The sequence below is a fragment of the Mizuhopecten yessoensis genome, unplaced genomic scaffold (genome assembly GCF_002113885.1).
Source record: "Mizuhopecten yessoensis strain PY_sf001 unplaced genomic scaffold, ASM211388v2 scaffold2995, whole genome shotgun sequence".
Taxonomy (NCBI): domain Eukaryota; kingdom Metazoa; phylum Mollusca; class Bivalvia; order Pectinida; family Pectinidae; genus Mizuhopecten; species Mizuhopecten yessoensis.
In genome coordinates, this window is record NW_018404823.1 from 188,017 (window position 1) to 206,268 (window position 18,252).

Genomic DNA, 18,252 nt, shown 5'->3' on the forward strand with positions numbered 1-18,252 from the left:
CTGCGATATAGCTAATATGTAACTACTATATAACTAATATGTAACTACTATATAGCTAATATGTAATTGCTATATAGCTAATATGTAACTACTATATAGCTAATATGTAACTACTATATAACTAATATGTCACTGCTATATAGCTAATATGTAACTGCTATATAGCGAATATGTAACTGCTATATAGCTAATATGTAACTGCGATATAGCTAATATGTAACTACTATATAACTAATATGTCACTACTATATAGTTAATATGTAACTACTATATAACTAATATGTCACTACTATATAACTAATATGTAACTACTATATAGCTAATATGTAATTGCTATATAGCTAATATGTAACTACTATATAGCTTATATATAATTACCATATAGCTAATATGTAAATGCTATATAGCTAATATAAAACTGCTATATAGCTAATATGTAACTGCTATATAACTAATACGTAACTGCTATATAGCTAATATGTAACTACTATATAGCTAATATGTAACTACTATATAGCTTTTATTTAACTACCATATAGCTAATCTGTAACTGCTATATAGCTAATATGTAACTGCTATATGGCTAATATGTAACTGCTATATAGCTAATATGTAACTGCTATATAGCGAATATGTAACTGCTATATAGCTAATATGTAACTGCGATATAGCTAATATGTAACTACTATATAACTAATATGTAACTACTATATAACTAATATGTAACTACGATATAGTTAATATGTAACTACTATATAGCTTATATGTAACTACTATATAGTTAATATGTAACTACTATATAACTAATATGTCACTGCTATATAGCTAATATGTAACTGCTATATAGCGAATATGTAACTGCTATATAGCTAATATGTAACTGCGATATAGCTAATATGTAACTACTATATAACTAATATGGAACTACTATATAGTTAATATGTAACTACTATATAGCTCATATGTAACTACTATATAGTTAATATGTAACTACTATATAGCTCATATGTAACTACTATATAGTTAATATGTAACTACTATATAACTAATATGTCACTACTATATAGTTAATATGTAACTACTATATAACTAATATGTCACTACTATATAGTTAATATGTAACTACTATATAACTAATATGTAACTACTATAAAGTTAATATGTAACTACTATATAGCTAATATGTAACTACTATATAACTAATATGTAACTACTATATAGTTAATATGTAACTACTATATAGCTTATATGTAACTACTATATAGTTAATATGTAACTACTATATAACTAATATGTCACTACTATATAGCTAATATGTAATTACTATATAACTAATATGTCACTACTATATAACTAATATGTAGCTGCTATATAGCTAATATGTCACTACTATATAACTAATATGTCACTACTATATAGCTAATATGTTACTACTATATGACTAACACATCATTATACACAGCTAACATGTAATTGTCATTAACTGTTCTGTTCAAATTCCTTTATTACTCTGGTTAGTGTGAAAGCTTAAAAGCAAATGCCCCATTTATGAAATGTTACTTTTAAATGTGCATCTTTCCACTTACAATTGATCAATCTATTTACAACTTTTTCATGTTATATTTACAATTTTTCTTTACAGCTGGTGTTATATGTAAATGTAATTTAAACGTTGCCAGAGTTCACTGATATGAAACGAACAAGGGCATTGATATACAAATCACCATCTCTCTGATAGCGCTAATCCCAATCTTATCAATTCAATGTATGATATCAAATTCCTCGCCAACTTTGATATTTATACATGATGGATGAACTAGTTGTTCTGCATGGTATCTTAATCCGAGAACAGAGACGGGACTATTTAACACGCGATAACGCACAGTTTATCAGTTTGAAGTAGCAGTCCTGTTTACACGTTATCATCGAATACGGTACTTGTACACGTGGTCCTCGATTTTACCTGTCTGTAATGTACCTGTATATCGTAAACACGAAGTAACATTGTATCTAATGGGTGTTCTATACAATATTCGCCAACGGAGTTTTCATTATACAAATGAAAGAAAACCTAATGACATTAAAACGAAAGTTTTCAATGCGATATCAAGATTCTTGGAACTGTCAAATATAAATTATCTTGATTTCATATCTTAAGTTTTCATGGTGATTTCGTCATAAGATAAATCTTAAGAAGGAAAAGACTGCGATAAATTGTCAGTCTGTTTCATATCATCCTCGATACTCCAGGGATTACGCTCATTTACGCTCTCTGCAGGGAGCGACAGTGAGCGTAACCCATGGGTATCGAGGACGGTTTCATAATATGTATAACCATGGAATTAGATTAGCTATCTAAGTCCGTGGTGTAACTACCATACATATTGCGTTAGGGCGTTCTAAATTTGGCTTGAACAATTATTTTTACGAATTTTAAGAACGTGTCCAGACTCTTGGTACTGTAGTGTGAACTGGAAAGTATAATTGTCGTATAACGCAACTAACCACGTTTTAAAGTTGTCACGTATTCGTAAATTGATGGAACGTTTTGTTTCCTAAAATACCACAGATGTACGAATACTAAACGATATATACAGATTAAAATATGTCAACAAGCTTAAATGGAATCTCAATGCTTGTAGTATGTGAATCTGTTATATACGATATGTATTTATCAACATAAAGAAAACGTTTCGAAATATCTGAACAAAGGGATTTTGTCGACCTCGCATTCTGAATTTGTTCCTTTAAAACTAAGACTTTTCTCGAATTCATGTTTGGAAACCAGTATCTTTGAATATAACTGATCAAAAGTATTTACTGATATAAATACACCGCTATCAAAAGTTAAAAGTAAGAAACTGCATAGAAGTCCGATTATCTACTGTCACAGCTGGACTTTTATTGACCGGCTACTTTACGGGTTATCAACTTGCCTCACACATTTCTTTCAAGTCGTATTACAAGCATATAAAACATTTGACACGGAACTAAGTTAGCGCGTCATGGCGAATGTTGACACCTGATTAAGGCGCGTCTTTTCTCACCTCACACAATTAACTGACCACCTTTGTGTGTGCGGTCAGTGTATGTCATTATTGGCACATACTGGACACATTGATAACGTTTATTGACCAGTTTGGCCACTGATCAAGCAGGCCAGTACTGGAGTTACGTCACGTTTGTTAGCCGGTGATGGCATCTACCCGTCATAAACAAACATGGCGGCCGGTATGACACTTCACTTAGTTCTGGAAAGTGAAGGATAATTTAAATATTTGGAAGGCAGGTATCTTTACATATTTATATAACGGTGTCGTACTTTACTTATCATTGTCAGAGGAAACAAAGAACTGTGGACATTGTAACGTTGCACAACGATAATGACGCGAAGAAATGGCAGGGTGACACAATCTCTCACAGTCTATATCAGGGGGCCATAAACACACACTTTGTACACAATTCGTCGGCGTTTTTAGCGGAGAATTCACAAATTCAAATTTGGAATAGAACAGACATAGAAGACATACATTTTAAAATGATTTAATATAAAAAAAAATACATCAATACTACCTTAGCTGGTAAAGATACCACGCCTAGTTCTAAAATGAAATATTGAAATCCTTGTCCATAGAACACCGACATCGTATCATTATACTCATGTGAACATTTCGTAATGCAATGCCTTAGTCCAGTCTTTAGTTGTCACTATCTGATCACAACCTCATAAGCTTGACATAAAACTTTAATCTATAAGATTAATTAAAAGGGCAACTGGCTTCTTAGCTGAAATTGCATGTAGAGGTATTCAAGAAGATCGTATTAGGAAAAATATACAAGAAATATTTGTTATAACCATCAATATGTTTCTTAAATATGATAATCACGCTTTAAAAAAAGTGCCTTAACGGCTAGATAAGCTAACCAGACTTGGAATGATTCGGGCCAGATGTTTCGATATATACCGATATATACACCGGTTCACACGAACAATAACCCTTGTGATCTTTTGAAATCAATTAATAATTCAATATTTTACTTGATATTAATATCCAAAATCATCCCATTAAACAGAATCATTAATACGACAAATCCACATAAAATACCGGTTTTATAAAATATTAAAAATGACCAACTGTGAAACACGCGTCAAACGATTGAAGATGCTACACACAATTTTACCCTCCACTGGACATTTAGCCGGAGAACGTGCCACATCCGGATGACCAGCTAAGTGTGAAAAAATATGAATAACAAGTATCGGTCATCGACAGCATATTCAAAGTCCAGCTGTCTAGGTGAAGCCATAATACGTCAAAATTATTATGGTTTTTTTGGTATAAAGACTTTCGACCAGGTTTTGCGCTAATAATAACACTTCAACACCGAATCACACCGGTTTATTTAGTAATTGGCTTTTTATCCTCTATTATTAGTCTTGTTGAATGGTACATGGCATTTTTGGGGTCACTCTTGACCAGCGGGGACAGATTTTTTTTGTCCTACATGGCGTCTGGCCGGAGAGGCAGGTCACGGGGATATAATCGTCAAAATGTGAATGCATATAGTTCTTTAATGCTGAATTGCACTTAAATTTTCCATGCATCCCATTGGACACGTATCAAATCTCTAACGGTATTTCTGAGTCGGTTTTCAATGATTATCTTCAAATGATTGTGAATGATTACACATAAAATGGAAGTACGTTGGTCTCGAGTAGTTTATCTCAGCTAATCAAGAGAAGTTACAAAATAAAAGCTAATTGCCTCCGTAAAGAGCTGTTCATGTCTGGAGCTTACATTAACTATCAGAATTTAATCATTTTAAGCGAATTGCCATTTCTCTATAATTCCTGTTAATTTTTATCCTTAATAAAGAGTCTTCAGTGCTATTTACAGTTCTCCTACACCATTGAAAATATATGATAAGTTGAACCTTGGCTCAGTATATCATCAGTAACAACTATATACCAAGTGTTGTGATAACGTTTGACAGCTTGCGATGGCTAAGCCCAATTTCTGTTTTACACGTTAACTATATACCTTTTGCCAAACAGGTGGCCACACACAAGTCAGCGTCGTGGACTTCAGCTCATGGCGGAAGTATATATTAGAATGCATGATTTCATTTGAGACATTTGATAACTTGTACATGTATAATAAACAACTTTCACCGGATTTCTTTTTCTGGCTATACCGAAGGGGGGCTAGGTCCGATCACAGGGACGTGAGAATTTGTTACAGCTATATTTAGACCTAAACTGAGGTGTTAAGAGTAATTTTATATGTTTCGATATATTATCATTGATGGTGTCATTTTTACCAAAAGTCCATCGAATCCACAATTACCCTTAGCATCTTAGTGTAGGTCAAAATACAGCTGTAACAAATTATCAGGTCCCTGCGGGTTCGACTCCCGGCCGATGCACTTTATTTTTGCTTTCACTTTTCTCTCCTTCCATGCCATTTTGAACTCATTTGATTTGTGATGATATAGAATCAAAGCCCTTCATTCCACTCTTTGTAAATCATTGTCATCATCGTGCCTTCGATAGGCAGCGAACTGAAATACGAAACTATCCATAAAAATCTTTTTGGTATCATAACTTGGCATGCAGCATCGGTGGTTCAGTGGTAGAATTCTCGCCTGCCACGCGGGAGGCCCGGGTTCAATTCCCGGCCGATGCACATTTCTTTTTTTTCGTTTATAAAAGAAAAGTTTGCATCATTGTCAGTGAACGTCATTTTGAACACAACTACCAAACACGGCTTACAGCCAGGGAATTACAAGCTTTCAAACAACTAACAATTTATGAAATATTAAAACGGACATATTTTACAAGCGAGTCGATATATAAACGTAAACGACCGACGATCTAAAATACACCACTGAGCATTTAGATACAGAAAATTCAACAGTATTTCCGACATGTTGTCGAAATAGAAATTTAAAAGTGGTGGTCATCAAAATACTAGTAATAACGCGAAATTATTGTTTTGGTCTAAAGACCATCGGCCAGGTTTCGCATAGGATAATAACACCCCTCTTCAACCCAAATCACACTGGTTTATTTAGTAATTGACTTTTTATCCACCATTATTATCTTTGTTGTATAGTTCATGACATTTTCGGGGTCACTCTTGACCAGCGGGGACAGTTTCTAAGTGCAACTGGCCGGAGATGAGGGTCACGCGGTCATCGTGGTCAAAATATAAAATGATATTGCTTTGAGCACTTAATGTCATTGAAATATTCAATGCAGTGACCATGTCATTTCGGTTCAAACAGTAACCTCACTCAAATAACCGATCGAGCTTTAGACGAGTTTACCATCAAGCACATTTATCATTAGTTTACAAGAATGACGAACGTTTCATTATCTTTACCGGTGGATAATGTATTCATATCAACTTAATACATTTACAGGTTATTTTGTTATCAAAAATCAACGTGGGAATACCAAAACGCGAAAAATAACGTTGTTCGAACTCAAAATTGTTGAAAATACAGTGTGTTTTAAAATAAGAACAAATGGAAGATTTACATAGAGGCCAATGAAAACACGAAAGCATAATACGGCCTGGTTAAATAGTTTTATTATATCAAGGTACTGAAATGTGAGTGTTTTTATTTCAGAAAAAGAAAAGAAAACGAAGAAAAAAAAACCCCTCGTTATAAATAACTGCGTGGAAATAATACTCTCTTCAAGGCGAAACAACACCGATGCATTTCATAACTCGGTTTTACTCTCGATTTATATATCTAAAAAGTATTAATGAATAATTTATAACATACATGTTTATCATCTTTATTAATGACCTGCCACGTTGGAACCTTCGGAAGATTTGCTATATGCTAACGTCACCAAAATATTCAGAATAATAGCAAAAGCATGGATCATGATAAACTTCAGGGAGATCTAAACAAGATGATCAGATGGTTCGATACATGGCTACTGAAATTCTACCCAGTGAAATGCAAGTTTATGCATCTGGGTAAAACACACGAGATCGAGAAGGTTGTAAGCATATCAGTGATTTTTTTTTATAAAAACTAACTCACTATTTTCTTAAATAAGGAGAACATTTCAGCATATGGACATCGACACATGCGTACCACTATGATCAAGTCTAGTGAGAACTGGTCACCGTACAAAAGGAAATTCGTTTCAACGGCACGGAATAGTAGAATAGTCAACGGCACGAATTAGTAGAATAGTCAACGGCACGAATTAGTAGAATAGTCAACGACACGAAATAGTAGAATAGTCAACGGCACGAATTTGTAGAATAGTCAACGGCACGAATTAGTAGAATAGTAAACGGCACGAAATAGTAGAATAGTCAACGGCACGAATTTGTAGAATAGTCAACGGCACGAATTAGTAGAATAGTCAACGGCACGAATTAGTAGAATAGTAAACGGCACGAAATAGTAGAATAGTCAACGGCACGAAATAGTAGAATAGTCAACGGCACGAATTAGTAGAAGAGTCATCGGCAAGACATAGTAGAAGAGTCAAGTTCAAGTTCTTTATTACCTTGGGTCTTTTGACCCATCGGTTTCAAAAGTAAGATATATTTACAATATCTACAGACAATACAATACAATACAATACAATACAATACATACAATACCATACCAGCTATGTACAAACAGTATGGAGAGTGTAACAAATTACGTTAATATGTTTCTTCTCACCTTTGCCGCTTTTATATATTTGGCCAAATTGACAAGTTCCTTTGTGTTATTTACATTAAATAGATTTATCATTATAAACATACTTGGTTTTTTTACATAGTCAACGACACGAAATAGTAGAAGAGTCAACACCATGAAACTATATCCACAATCAAGTTCTACAGACAGGAGGAAACATTCCTCCTCACTCGGAATAGTGTATTATCTGGAACAGTCTTCCAGAGTATCGTATTACTGCTAAAGCAACCTACTATATTACCTTTGAAAACCAATGTCGAAATAAAGAATGGATAAGATGAAGAAAGGACAGACCCTCATCCCAATTAACGCAAAGGAAAGCAGATCAATGTTAATCCACCGTGTGTCCCAAAGACGACAACATAGAACGAAATCATTGACAGTGTGTTGGGGGTCCCACCATTTTCCTTATACTCATGTCATAGAAAGGAGCAGGTTATGATTATATAACGTCTCCGAGCCTACAGCTGATAACATGGATTGAAACTCTATCTGGATATCGCAATGAAGTGATCGAACCAAATTGTAAAGTTCCATAATACAATACACGGTCAATGGTATCGTATGGTTAGAAGAACGAACGTGTCACGGGATAGGCTGTGTTCCTTGTGGTATAGATAATAACGCCTCGTGCTGTCTAGGCATAAGCAGACCGAGGGATATCACAGATAATAAAACTACCTACCTATCTACTTTTAGACAACACTTACTGCCGGCAATTTATTACGTATATTGAAAACGAATTCAAGTTTTATTATCAATGATATGTATGCGATATAAGGATATTTGAAAACAACTTGGGTGGTTGATATCAATTGATTATTTTTACTGTAGTTTACAAGGTAAATATTTACCGAGGTCATAAACACGAAATAACGACAAATAAATTACGTTCAAACTGTGCATGCACATAAATTAGTTCCCTATTTATATAACGTGGTATCATAAGGTGATAAGTCCACTTCGGCTCTTTATATGTGGGAGGAATATTTATGTAATCTTTATTCATGTGAGACGTGTGTACAAATAACTTACTGCATTTTACTGTTATTAAGAAAAGGGAGAAAAATTTACGTTCGAAATCAATCTGATATATTATTTCCTGAATTCGATGGTTAGTGATATTTAGTCAAACAGATGATTAACCCACAAACACGAGTTTTAAAATCGATAAGATACGTTGAAATGTATCATCTGGGTCACGAAATAGTAAAAATGACCAACCGTTTTGTCGTTTAGACACAGATTGCATTCGAGATGAAGGCATACGACTTCAATTTTTTTTAGATTCAAATTTGATGAATAATGGCCAGATTTTGCATGAATCACAACATGTTCCTTTAAACCTTGATCACACTGTTTTATCTGATGAACAGTGAACGGCTATACTTTTAACCTAATGGATATGGCGTCTGGCCGAAGAGGCAGATCAATGGTTATCTTGGTCAAGATTTTTGCATGGCTATTGATGCCGAATATCACCAAACGTATCATCGCTGCTAATACGCCTCGGGTAGCATTTCATCATTCTAATGAGAATCAATGTTGTAGTGTCACCTTAAAAATATATAAAAAAAATAACCGTATTATGAAGTGGTCCTTGTCGATTTTATTTTAGTTCGTACAAGTAATCAAATGGGAATAAAAGGTTTAGATTATTATTTCATACATGTGGTCAATTGAATATTTTGTTCTTTATAACTTATCCATACAGTCTTAACTTGTAAGTGCTTGACAAATAGTAACGTACTTCCCTTGTCACAACAGGAGACGCCATATTGAGCAGGTAACACTGTATCCGAGATATATGACTTTTATATCGATTTTCAGTACGGATATTTCCTAGTGTGCCCACTGTATGGTATATAGAGAATAATACATGCCTTTTTCCATATCACACCCAGTATCAACCCGAGACTGCAATATAAGCCCAAGGGCCGAAGGCCCGCGGGCTGATATTGGTCGAGGGTTGATACTGGGTGTGATATGGAAAAAGGCGTGTTTTATTCTGTTTATTATATACTTACTAATAAAAACTATTATCTTATGATTTATTTTCATTTTTTAAATATTGAAAAACGATTTTTTTTCCAAATGGGGTGTGATATGGGTTTTGCGGGCTGATATGGGTTTTGGGGTGTGATACGGCGGGGCTGATACGGGTTTTGGGGTGTGATACGGCGAGGGCTGATATGGGTTAGAACAATTGTGTCGTATCGCATATACAAAAAAAACGTATTTATTAGTAAGTATGTAATAAATAGGTATATGTTAAATATTTTTCATGAGACATCTTTTATATTCACATCTTATTAACTGGAATTACTGCAGTAGGCGTTGGTGTTTCTGTAATGTACAGACATCATGCTTGTATTTTAAATGTCTCAAATTCTTTATGGTGTAAGTCAATCAATTTCTAAAGAGAATACGTCATCCAAGACGTAAAACTTAGCAAATTTGCAATTTTTAAAAGTTGTCAATTCAGTAGACACCTTGCCTGCTACGCGGGAGGCCAAATTCGAATCCTGGCCGGTACATGTTCCTTTCATCTAATCAATGACCAAAGAAAATGGTATAAATCAATGTAAATCCTCATACACTAATCTGTAAGGTAGTATAAAAGCACTATTATGCGTGGGAAAATGGGAATCGATATTAAGCCTACCTCGTGGCAAGCGAGATTCCATCGCTGATCCATTGATGTCAAACATTGTGCAAATTATAATTCATAGTGTTAGAAGCAACTGTTTTTGGCCTGTATGATTTGGTGAGATACTTCCCTTGATTTCACTGTAGACATTACAACGGGTACTGTATGTGGTGCTGAGATAGTTCATCCTCCATCCAGAGTGTATGATTCAGGTTTGGGTGAGGATTCACAATGGCCTTACTTTGTGTATTGGTGTATCCTATGTATTTGGTGCGTTTCCTATCGAATCTGAGATCTTATTTGTCGTTGGTGACAGACCTATTTTCCTGACTCCATAGGAAATAATATCACACCTGCAACACCGGTTCCAGGAAGCATTCGCCCTTTGGAATGTCCCGTTTTACTTTACTGTGAGGGATTCATAATCAATTTCCGGGTATTTTTCGAACTTGTGTTGATCATTTAGTTGTTGTTATTGGCTTTTTTCCTCCTTTGAGAATCATTTTGTTTCCGTATTTTTATCGAGTGTGAGGATTATACGATATACTTCAATACGCTTAACATTACATTTCCTTTATATCGGTATCAATTAGGCCGGAGTAATGCATTTCATGTTAACTGTAGCCGCCGTGGTTTAGTTGTAGTAATTTGTCCTGCAACATTGGCGCTCTATGTAGTATTTATTTACTTTTTCTGTTAAGCAATTACATTTGGGAAAAGTTCCAATTATATTTCCGATAAGAATGGAACAAATATTATACTTTGCATGACACTGTTAATGACATTTCGATTAGTTACGTACGATTTATTACAAGTTGAGAAAAAGTGTCCTTTCTTTTGTTTTAGAGACCCAGTCGATTTATCTTTCTGTGTTTTTTTTTTTTTACATAATGTCTCTTTTACTTTAATTTGAGCTGAGTTGACCACACATTTCGGATAAATATGCTACTTACACAATTTGTTGCTTGATACTATTCACGCAGTCCCTGAAACGTACATATCCAAAACAATACCTACTTGGCAAAAAAGGATGCATGAAAGAAAACAGTGCATCGGCCGGGAATCGAACCCGGGCCTCCCGCGTGGCAGGCGAGAATTCTACCACTGAACCACCGATGCTTCATGAAAAATCTACCAGCATGAACATCCTTACATCTCGTACTTAGGGATAGTTAGAATGTTCTGCGATTAACGTCCGGAAATTCTATCCTATTTGAGGTATTGGTTGATAATGCAGTTAGAAATCTAGAATTTTATATGCAATATATACAGCAAATCCTATTCTGATTTCAGATGTTAAAAAACAATCAAATAGAACATCCATTCTTCATGTTGTTACTCTATCAATATTTTGAGATATATTAAGATCAAGCTACAATATATCAAGTACAATGATTATTTATATAACTAGTCTGGCTGTAGTTTATTGTGTATGAAAATAATACCTTTCCTATACATGTGCTAATATGTTCGTCATCTCTGAAGACAATAAAAATGTGCATCGGCCGGGAATCGAACCCGGGCCTCCCGCGTGGCAGGCGAGAATTCTACCACTGAACCACCGATGCTGTGTTAAGTAATCACGTAAAATTAAATTTCAGAAATAACTGTTACTCTCATTCACTCAGTTTTTCCGGTATGGAAATAGTCCCCTTATTTCACAGAAGACACTGGGGCGGAAGCCTCATGCGTTACGAGAAGAACGTTACGAGAAGAACGTTAAACGTTCCGGAGTATCTGGGTAAACAAATTTATAGAATGTCTTCCCCCCAAATAAATAATAATAATAATAATTATAATATATATATGATGCAACGGCTCGAAACCGAACGGGCCACCCGTGTATCAGGGGAGAATTCTACCATCGATGCTTCACTTAAACCTTCAGCTTGAGAATAGTTACATTTTGCTAAAACGAACGTCATTGACGGTTTGTCCATTTTCCTATGTTTGAAGATCATTAATTTTGTATATGGATTTTTGCTGTCTTATTGCTATGTCCGTCGTCTCTGAAGAAAACAAAAATGTGCATCGGCCGGGAATCGAACCCGGTCCTCCCGCGTGGCAGGCGAGAATTCTACCACTGAACCACCGATGCTTCATGAAAATACTACCAGCATTACATCTCCTAATTGGGAAAAGTGAGAAACATTCTGAATTCTATCCTATTTCAGGTATTGGTTAAATAATGCAGTTAGAAATCTAAAATTGTATATGCAATATATACAGCAAATCCTATTCTGATTTCAGATGTTAAAAAAAATGAAATTGAACATCCATTCTTCATGTTGTTACTCTCATTCACTCTATTAGTTCCTCCTTAATGGAAATAACCCCCTTATTTCACAGAAGACACTGGGACGGAAGCCTCATGCGTTACGAGAAGCGTTAAACGTTCCGGAGTATCTGGTTCCGGATTTAGTTTTTATGGAATTATATCATAACCTTCGTTGGTGGTCCTACACATTTGTCGTTGTATTTTGTATTTTCTCCTGGTGCTCATTCGTAGTTGTCGATAGATTTGTTTGTAGGAAATGCTATCACTAGTGTCACATGTGGCGCCGGATGTGATCATACGGGTATGATGTGAGGATTCATAACGCCATTACTGTGTGTATCCTAAGATGTTCTTGTTGTTGTCTTTGTATATAGACTTTGCGTTAAGCATTATTGTTATTTTGACAATTGCATGGTATTTAATTTTTGTTTTACTGTAGTTAACATATATATTTATATAACATTTATTTAGCACGGAATGTTAATTTTTGAACTTGCCTACAGAAAGCGTCGGTGGCAAGGTGCGCAAAATGATACCTGCCATGCTGAACGTCCAATTAAGATTCAACGGATTTCTCAGCCAGATTAAAGAAATATAAAGAATGTCTCCCCCCACCCCACCCCCAAAAAATATATGATGCAATGGTTTGAAACCGAACGGGGACACCCGTGTGTCAGGCGAGAATTCTACCATCGATGCTTCACTTAAACCTTCAGCTTGAGAATAGTTACATTTTGCTAAAACAAACGTCACTGACGGTTTGTCTTTTTTCAAATGTTTGAAGATCATTATTTTTGTATATGGATTTTTGCTGTCTTATTGCTGTGTCGGTTGTCTCTGAAGAAAACAAAAATGTGCATCGGCCGGGAATCGAACCCGGGCCTCCCGCGTGGCAGGCGAGAATTCTACCACTGAACCACCGATGCTTCATGGAAATACTACCTGCATGAACATCCTTAGATCTCGTACTTAGGAAAAAGTTAGAATTTCCTACGGTTAACGTCCGCAAATTCTATCCAATTTCAGGTATTGGTTGATAATGCAATTAGAAATCTAGAATTGTAAATGCAATATATACAGCAAATCCTATTCTGACTTTAGATGTTAAAAACACTGAAATAGAACATCCATTCTTCATGTTGTTACTCTATTATTAGTTTGAGATATATCAAAATCAAGCTATAATATATCAAGTTCAATGATTATTTATATTACCAGTCTGGCTGTAGTTTATTGTGTATGAAAATAATACATTTCCTTTACATGTGCTAATATGTTCGTCATCTCTGTAGACAATAAAAATGTGCATCGGCCGGGAATCGAACCCGGGCCTCCAAGCGCGGACGGACCGATCCGGCGTCCGCGATGGTTATGCCACAGAAAACGCGTGGCAGGCGAGAATTCTACCACTGAACCACCGATGCTTCATGAAGATCTCGTACTTAGGAAAAACTTAGAATTTCCTACGGTTAACGTCCGGAAATTCTATCCTTTCTGAGGTATTGGTTGATAATGCAGTTAGAAATCTAGAATTGTAAATGCAATATATACAGCAAATCCTATTCTGACTTTAGATGTTAAAAAAACTGAAATAGAACATCCATTCTTCATGTTGTTACTCTATCATTAGTTTGAGATATATTAAAATCAAGCTGCAATACATCAAGTACAATAATTATTTATTTTACCAATCTGGCTATTGTTTATTGTGTATGAAAATGATACATTTCCTTCGTCGTCGCTGAAAACAACGACAGAAAACAAAAATGTGCATCGGCCGGGAATTGAACCCGGGCCTCCCGCGTGGCAGGCGAGAATTCTACCACTGAACCACCGATGCTTCTTGAACATTGAACGATAATTTATTTACACCATGAACATCCTTACATCTTGTACTTAGAAATAGTTCGAATGTTCTGCGATTAACGTCCGGAAATGCTATCCTATTTGAGGTATTGGTTGATAATGCAGTTAGAAATCTAGAATGTAAAGCGAACCTATTTTGATTAAAATATTTATAAAAAAAATATCTGATAACATATAGATAAGCGATTCTTACTCTATTGATATTTTGATTTATATTAATGTCAAGCTACATTATAACATGATTTTGTTTAATGACCTGTATTTGAGAATAATATATTTCCTACGTGCCAATATGTTCGACGTCTCTGAATAAAAATAAAAATGTGCATCGGCCGGGAATTGAACCCGGGCCTCCCGCGTGGCAGGCGAGAATTCTACCACTGAACCACCGATGCTTCTTGATTACTGCTTGAAAACATAATTCCAGCATGTAGATTGACTGACCCAGCTTATAGTTAATTGTACGGGATTTAACAGTTAGTAGAAGGAAGAGTTTGCTATCAAGTAAAGTCATGAAATGATCTTTTTATGCTTTTTATTCGAACTAAACAAGTAATAGCGTGGCGTAATATATGTCCCGGAAGGTAAGTACAGGCCACGTGGCCGGTGTGGCTCGCAGCTCTACAGACTAAGTCCTATCTGCCGAACTTCTCTGTTGGGTTACTGGCACTTCTCTATTTACCGAACTGTCTAACTACACACAAGTTATCTCCAAACTGGGTCAATCTCACGCTTGCGTTGCTTACAGTGTTTATATATATATATACATCACAATGTTTAATATTGTCATTTAATGTTGTCATTTTTTTAATACACGGTAAAGTAAACTGTAGTCAGATAGATAGCCGAGAATCAGCAGATACAATCATAAATGTTATAAAAACCGAACTAAAATTGGTATTACAACGAATGTACATGGTTACGTTACTATAGCCAGTGACGTATATATTACAGTATGTACGTCTCTGCTATAGCTTATGTTTTTGTGTTCTTATTGCTATTTACTACAAGTGCAATGACAAAATATAACGATCATAAACTCATTGTTTAACTACTGATAAATTACCGTTAAAAGTCTGTTCTTTATACAACACCAGTCAGTCTGTATGGAATAAAGAGACGTACATTTTGTTCGATAGATATATATCTATCGGCTATATGCCGTGTTTCCTGAACTTATATAAAAAATAACTGAAAAATTCAACTAATGTAAGATTAAGATAATATCACATAAGTAATTCAATCCATTTGTTCTTTTACCAGACTACGGCTATTTTCTGTGTTAGTGATTACTATATCTCTCTCAATCAACGAACGATGTTCAAATCAATGTTTCATATTTTATCATAGGATAACATTTAACAAAAATCGAGGGAAGTACTAAGAAAAAAAAGTATGAAATAATTACGTGTTTGTCAAATTCACTGTTGGTAATGAGTTAAATAGTGTTATCCTTTAGATTAATGTGACATGAAGCACTTCAATCAGGACCCACCTGCCTGTTGCTGTCACATTAACTAGTGCATAACAATTGTACCATCATTGATTGGGATCAGACTATATACCGAGTCCCCTTGAGCCCCCTATAACGATACATCAATAAACAAAGAGAATTATTTGACTGACTATAAACTAATGATTTCTCTAAGAGACAGGTATTCTCTAGAATCTACCTGATTATGGTCCATTGTCCCCGGTGACTTTTGGGTTTAATGTTAGAATAATGATGACAATCAGTGCCCTAGTTGCCCTTTTATGATTTTAAATTATTAAATAATATCTTTAAACAATTTCAACGCCGCACGCGCATTGATGAAACAATGATGAAAGGCACGCGACTATATCTTCTATTGATATTGGATAATATCCATTTTAAGAATTCATAAAATTGACTTTGATTAGTCTGTTTACACATGCACCTGTCCAAGATCTGGTGCAAGTCACCGAGAAACCATTAAACTGGCTGAACTTTCATGATTCAAAATACTTGACTTTGAGTGAAATGAATCTGTACAAGAGTAAGCGCAGCATACAAACTAATCCCTCCCTACTTCAGGGAGATAGGAACAGTGGTCCTAACACAGGTGGTCTCTTGATTGAAGTGGTTTCTCGGGTCGGTGTGCCTGTACATGTTTATCCTCCTGTCATGGACGCCGTTAGAACAATAACTACACATTGCGTGTCTTGTTTTACATTAACGCCTTGTCCTTTTTACATTGTGATTAATTGAGTTATGAAATCACTACAATTACTGTATTTGCGTCATTGGAGCTGGAATGACGTGAATCTCTAATGCATATGTAACATATCCACTTACTGAAATTTACAGTATATGACACGCGGACAATTCAGAGGGATCTTGTAGCTTTAATAAATTCGTCTTTTTATGAGTGTATATTATCATTGACAGGTAATAGTAACATATCCCCCTGTCGACAAGAAACTCCGATAAAATGTCTAGAATTCAAACCTTCAACTGTAATTTAACGAATATATGTGAAACGTTTCGATGAAAATTTTATATGAAATGTTTCTTGACTCGTCTTCAGTCATAATTATTTTTTCTTACTATCCAAATATCGTGAAATAGAGTAATGTTATAATCAATGACAGAGGGTCATAAGTGATACAGACTTCGACCCTCAACATAACGGTATGCCCTGCAGGTGGGTCCTGATTTAGAATTCCTAATTTGATGTCCAAGGATGAGCTCACGTGAAGAGGTAATTAGATGGCCAGTTAAATCCCTAATACGGCCCACTTTGATCGCCTTGGAATAATTAACTCGCTGAATATTTATAAACTCCGTCGGGCCCTATCAAACGATAAAATGGTCGGGGCTCTCGTTACAAATCATTATACACCCGAGTCATTTGTTTCGAAATGTTCCAAGTTGGAACATAATTATAAGAAATCAGATGAGTTCATTAAAGGTCATTAAATCCCTTTCTTAAATTTTTATTTGATGTTGAGAATAATAATCGTTTCATCTTTTCCGTATTACGTGAATTGCACGCATACGACAGACGCTTGTGCACGGACTTGACAATAAGTCTGATATTTATGCTACTTTTAGGTCACTTAAGCTATGCCATATGCTCACCAGTTTACTTTCCTTAAGTTCGACCCATGCAGCTGGTTATCGATCGATATACATGGGGGATTGAGTTATTATTATAACGTATTGTGTTGCTTTTGAGTTTAAGGGGTCACTTTCATTTAAGTATTTGCTGATACTGTTTTAAATAAGGAAATCTGCAAATCCTTGCTTACGATTGCTGTTAACTTCAATATGATGTAGGTATAGTATCTAACAACATGGTGCAGGTTTTTTGTTAATATTCCTTGCTATTAACTTTGATATGATGTAGATAAGTTATCTAACTAGATACATAAAGTTTCCCTGATGACGAATTCATTTTTACGATCTATAAGGATAATTTATTCTGAAATTAACTTACAATTGGGGTATGTCCTTATTTGGTGTAGTAATTTCCTTTGTATAGAATTTTCGGGGTATCATCTTTTTTATGCCAATGATAAATAAAGTTTCTTACATTTTACCACCACTGAAGTAACTAGCATTTACCTAGAGAATACCCGAATGGATAATATACTTCAAGAGTTTATGGTAATTAGTATGATATCAACATTTTGTTTAGGTCCTGAAAAGAAAAATCCGGTCAAATGAATATGCCTGTCAAGTCCTTCTTACTATCATATGATACAAAATATAACA

The 18,252-nt window shown here is 35.0% G+C and overlaps 7 non-coding genes across 7 annotated transcripts; 1 reads left to right on the forward strand and 6 right to left on the reverse strand.

The window, feature by feature from the left end:
- The first annotated feature begins 5,616 nt into the window (after positions 1-5,616).
- Trnag-gcc lies at positions 5,617-5,687 on the forward strand. The gene has a single exon. It is a non-coding gene; the product is annotated as a tRNA-Gly (tRNA).
- Positions 5,688-11,417: 5,730 nt separating this feature from the next.
- Positions 11,418-11,488, reverse strand: Trnag-gcc. The gene has a single exon. It is a non-coding gene; the product is annotated as a tRNA-Gly (tRNA).
- A 378-nt stretch (positions 11,489-11,866) lies between these two features.
- Trnag-gcc lies at positions 11,867-11,937 on the reverse strand. Its single transcript has one exon. It is a non-coding gene; the product is annotated as a tRNA-Gly (tRNA).
- Positions 11,938-12,396: 459 nt separating this feature from the next.
- On the reverse strand, positions 12,397-12,467 carry Trnag-gcc. Its single transcript has one exon. It is a non-coding gene; the product is annotated as a tRNA-Gly (tRNA).
- Positions 12,468-13,502: 1,035 nt separating this feature from the next.
- On the reverse strand, positions 13,503-13,573 carry Trnag-gcc. The gene has a single exon. It is a non-coding gene; the product is annotated as a tRNA-Gly (tRNA).
- Positions 13,574-14,416: 843 nt separating this feature from the next.
- On the reverse strand, positions 14,417-14,487 carry Trnag-gcc. The gene has a single exon. It is a non-coding gene; the product is annotated as a tRNA-Gly (tRNA).
- A 350-nt stretch (positions 14,488-14,837) lies between these two features.
- Trnag-gcc lies at positions 14,838-14,908 on the reverse strand. Its single transcript has one exon. It is a non-coding gene; the product is annotated as a tRNA-Gly (tRNA).
- Positions 14,909-18,252: the final 3,344 nt, after the last annotated feature.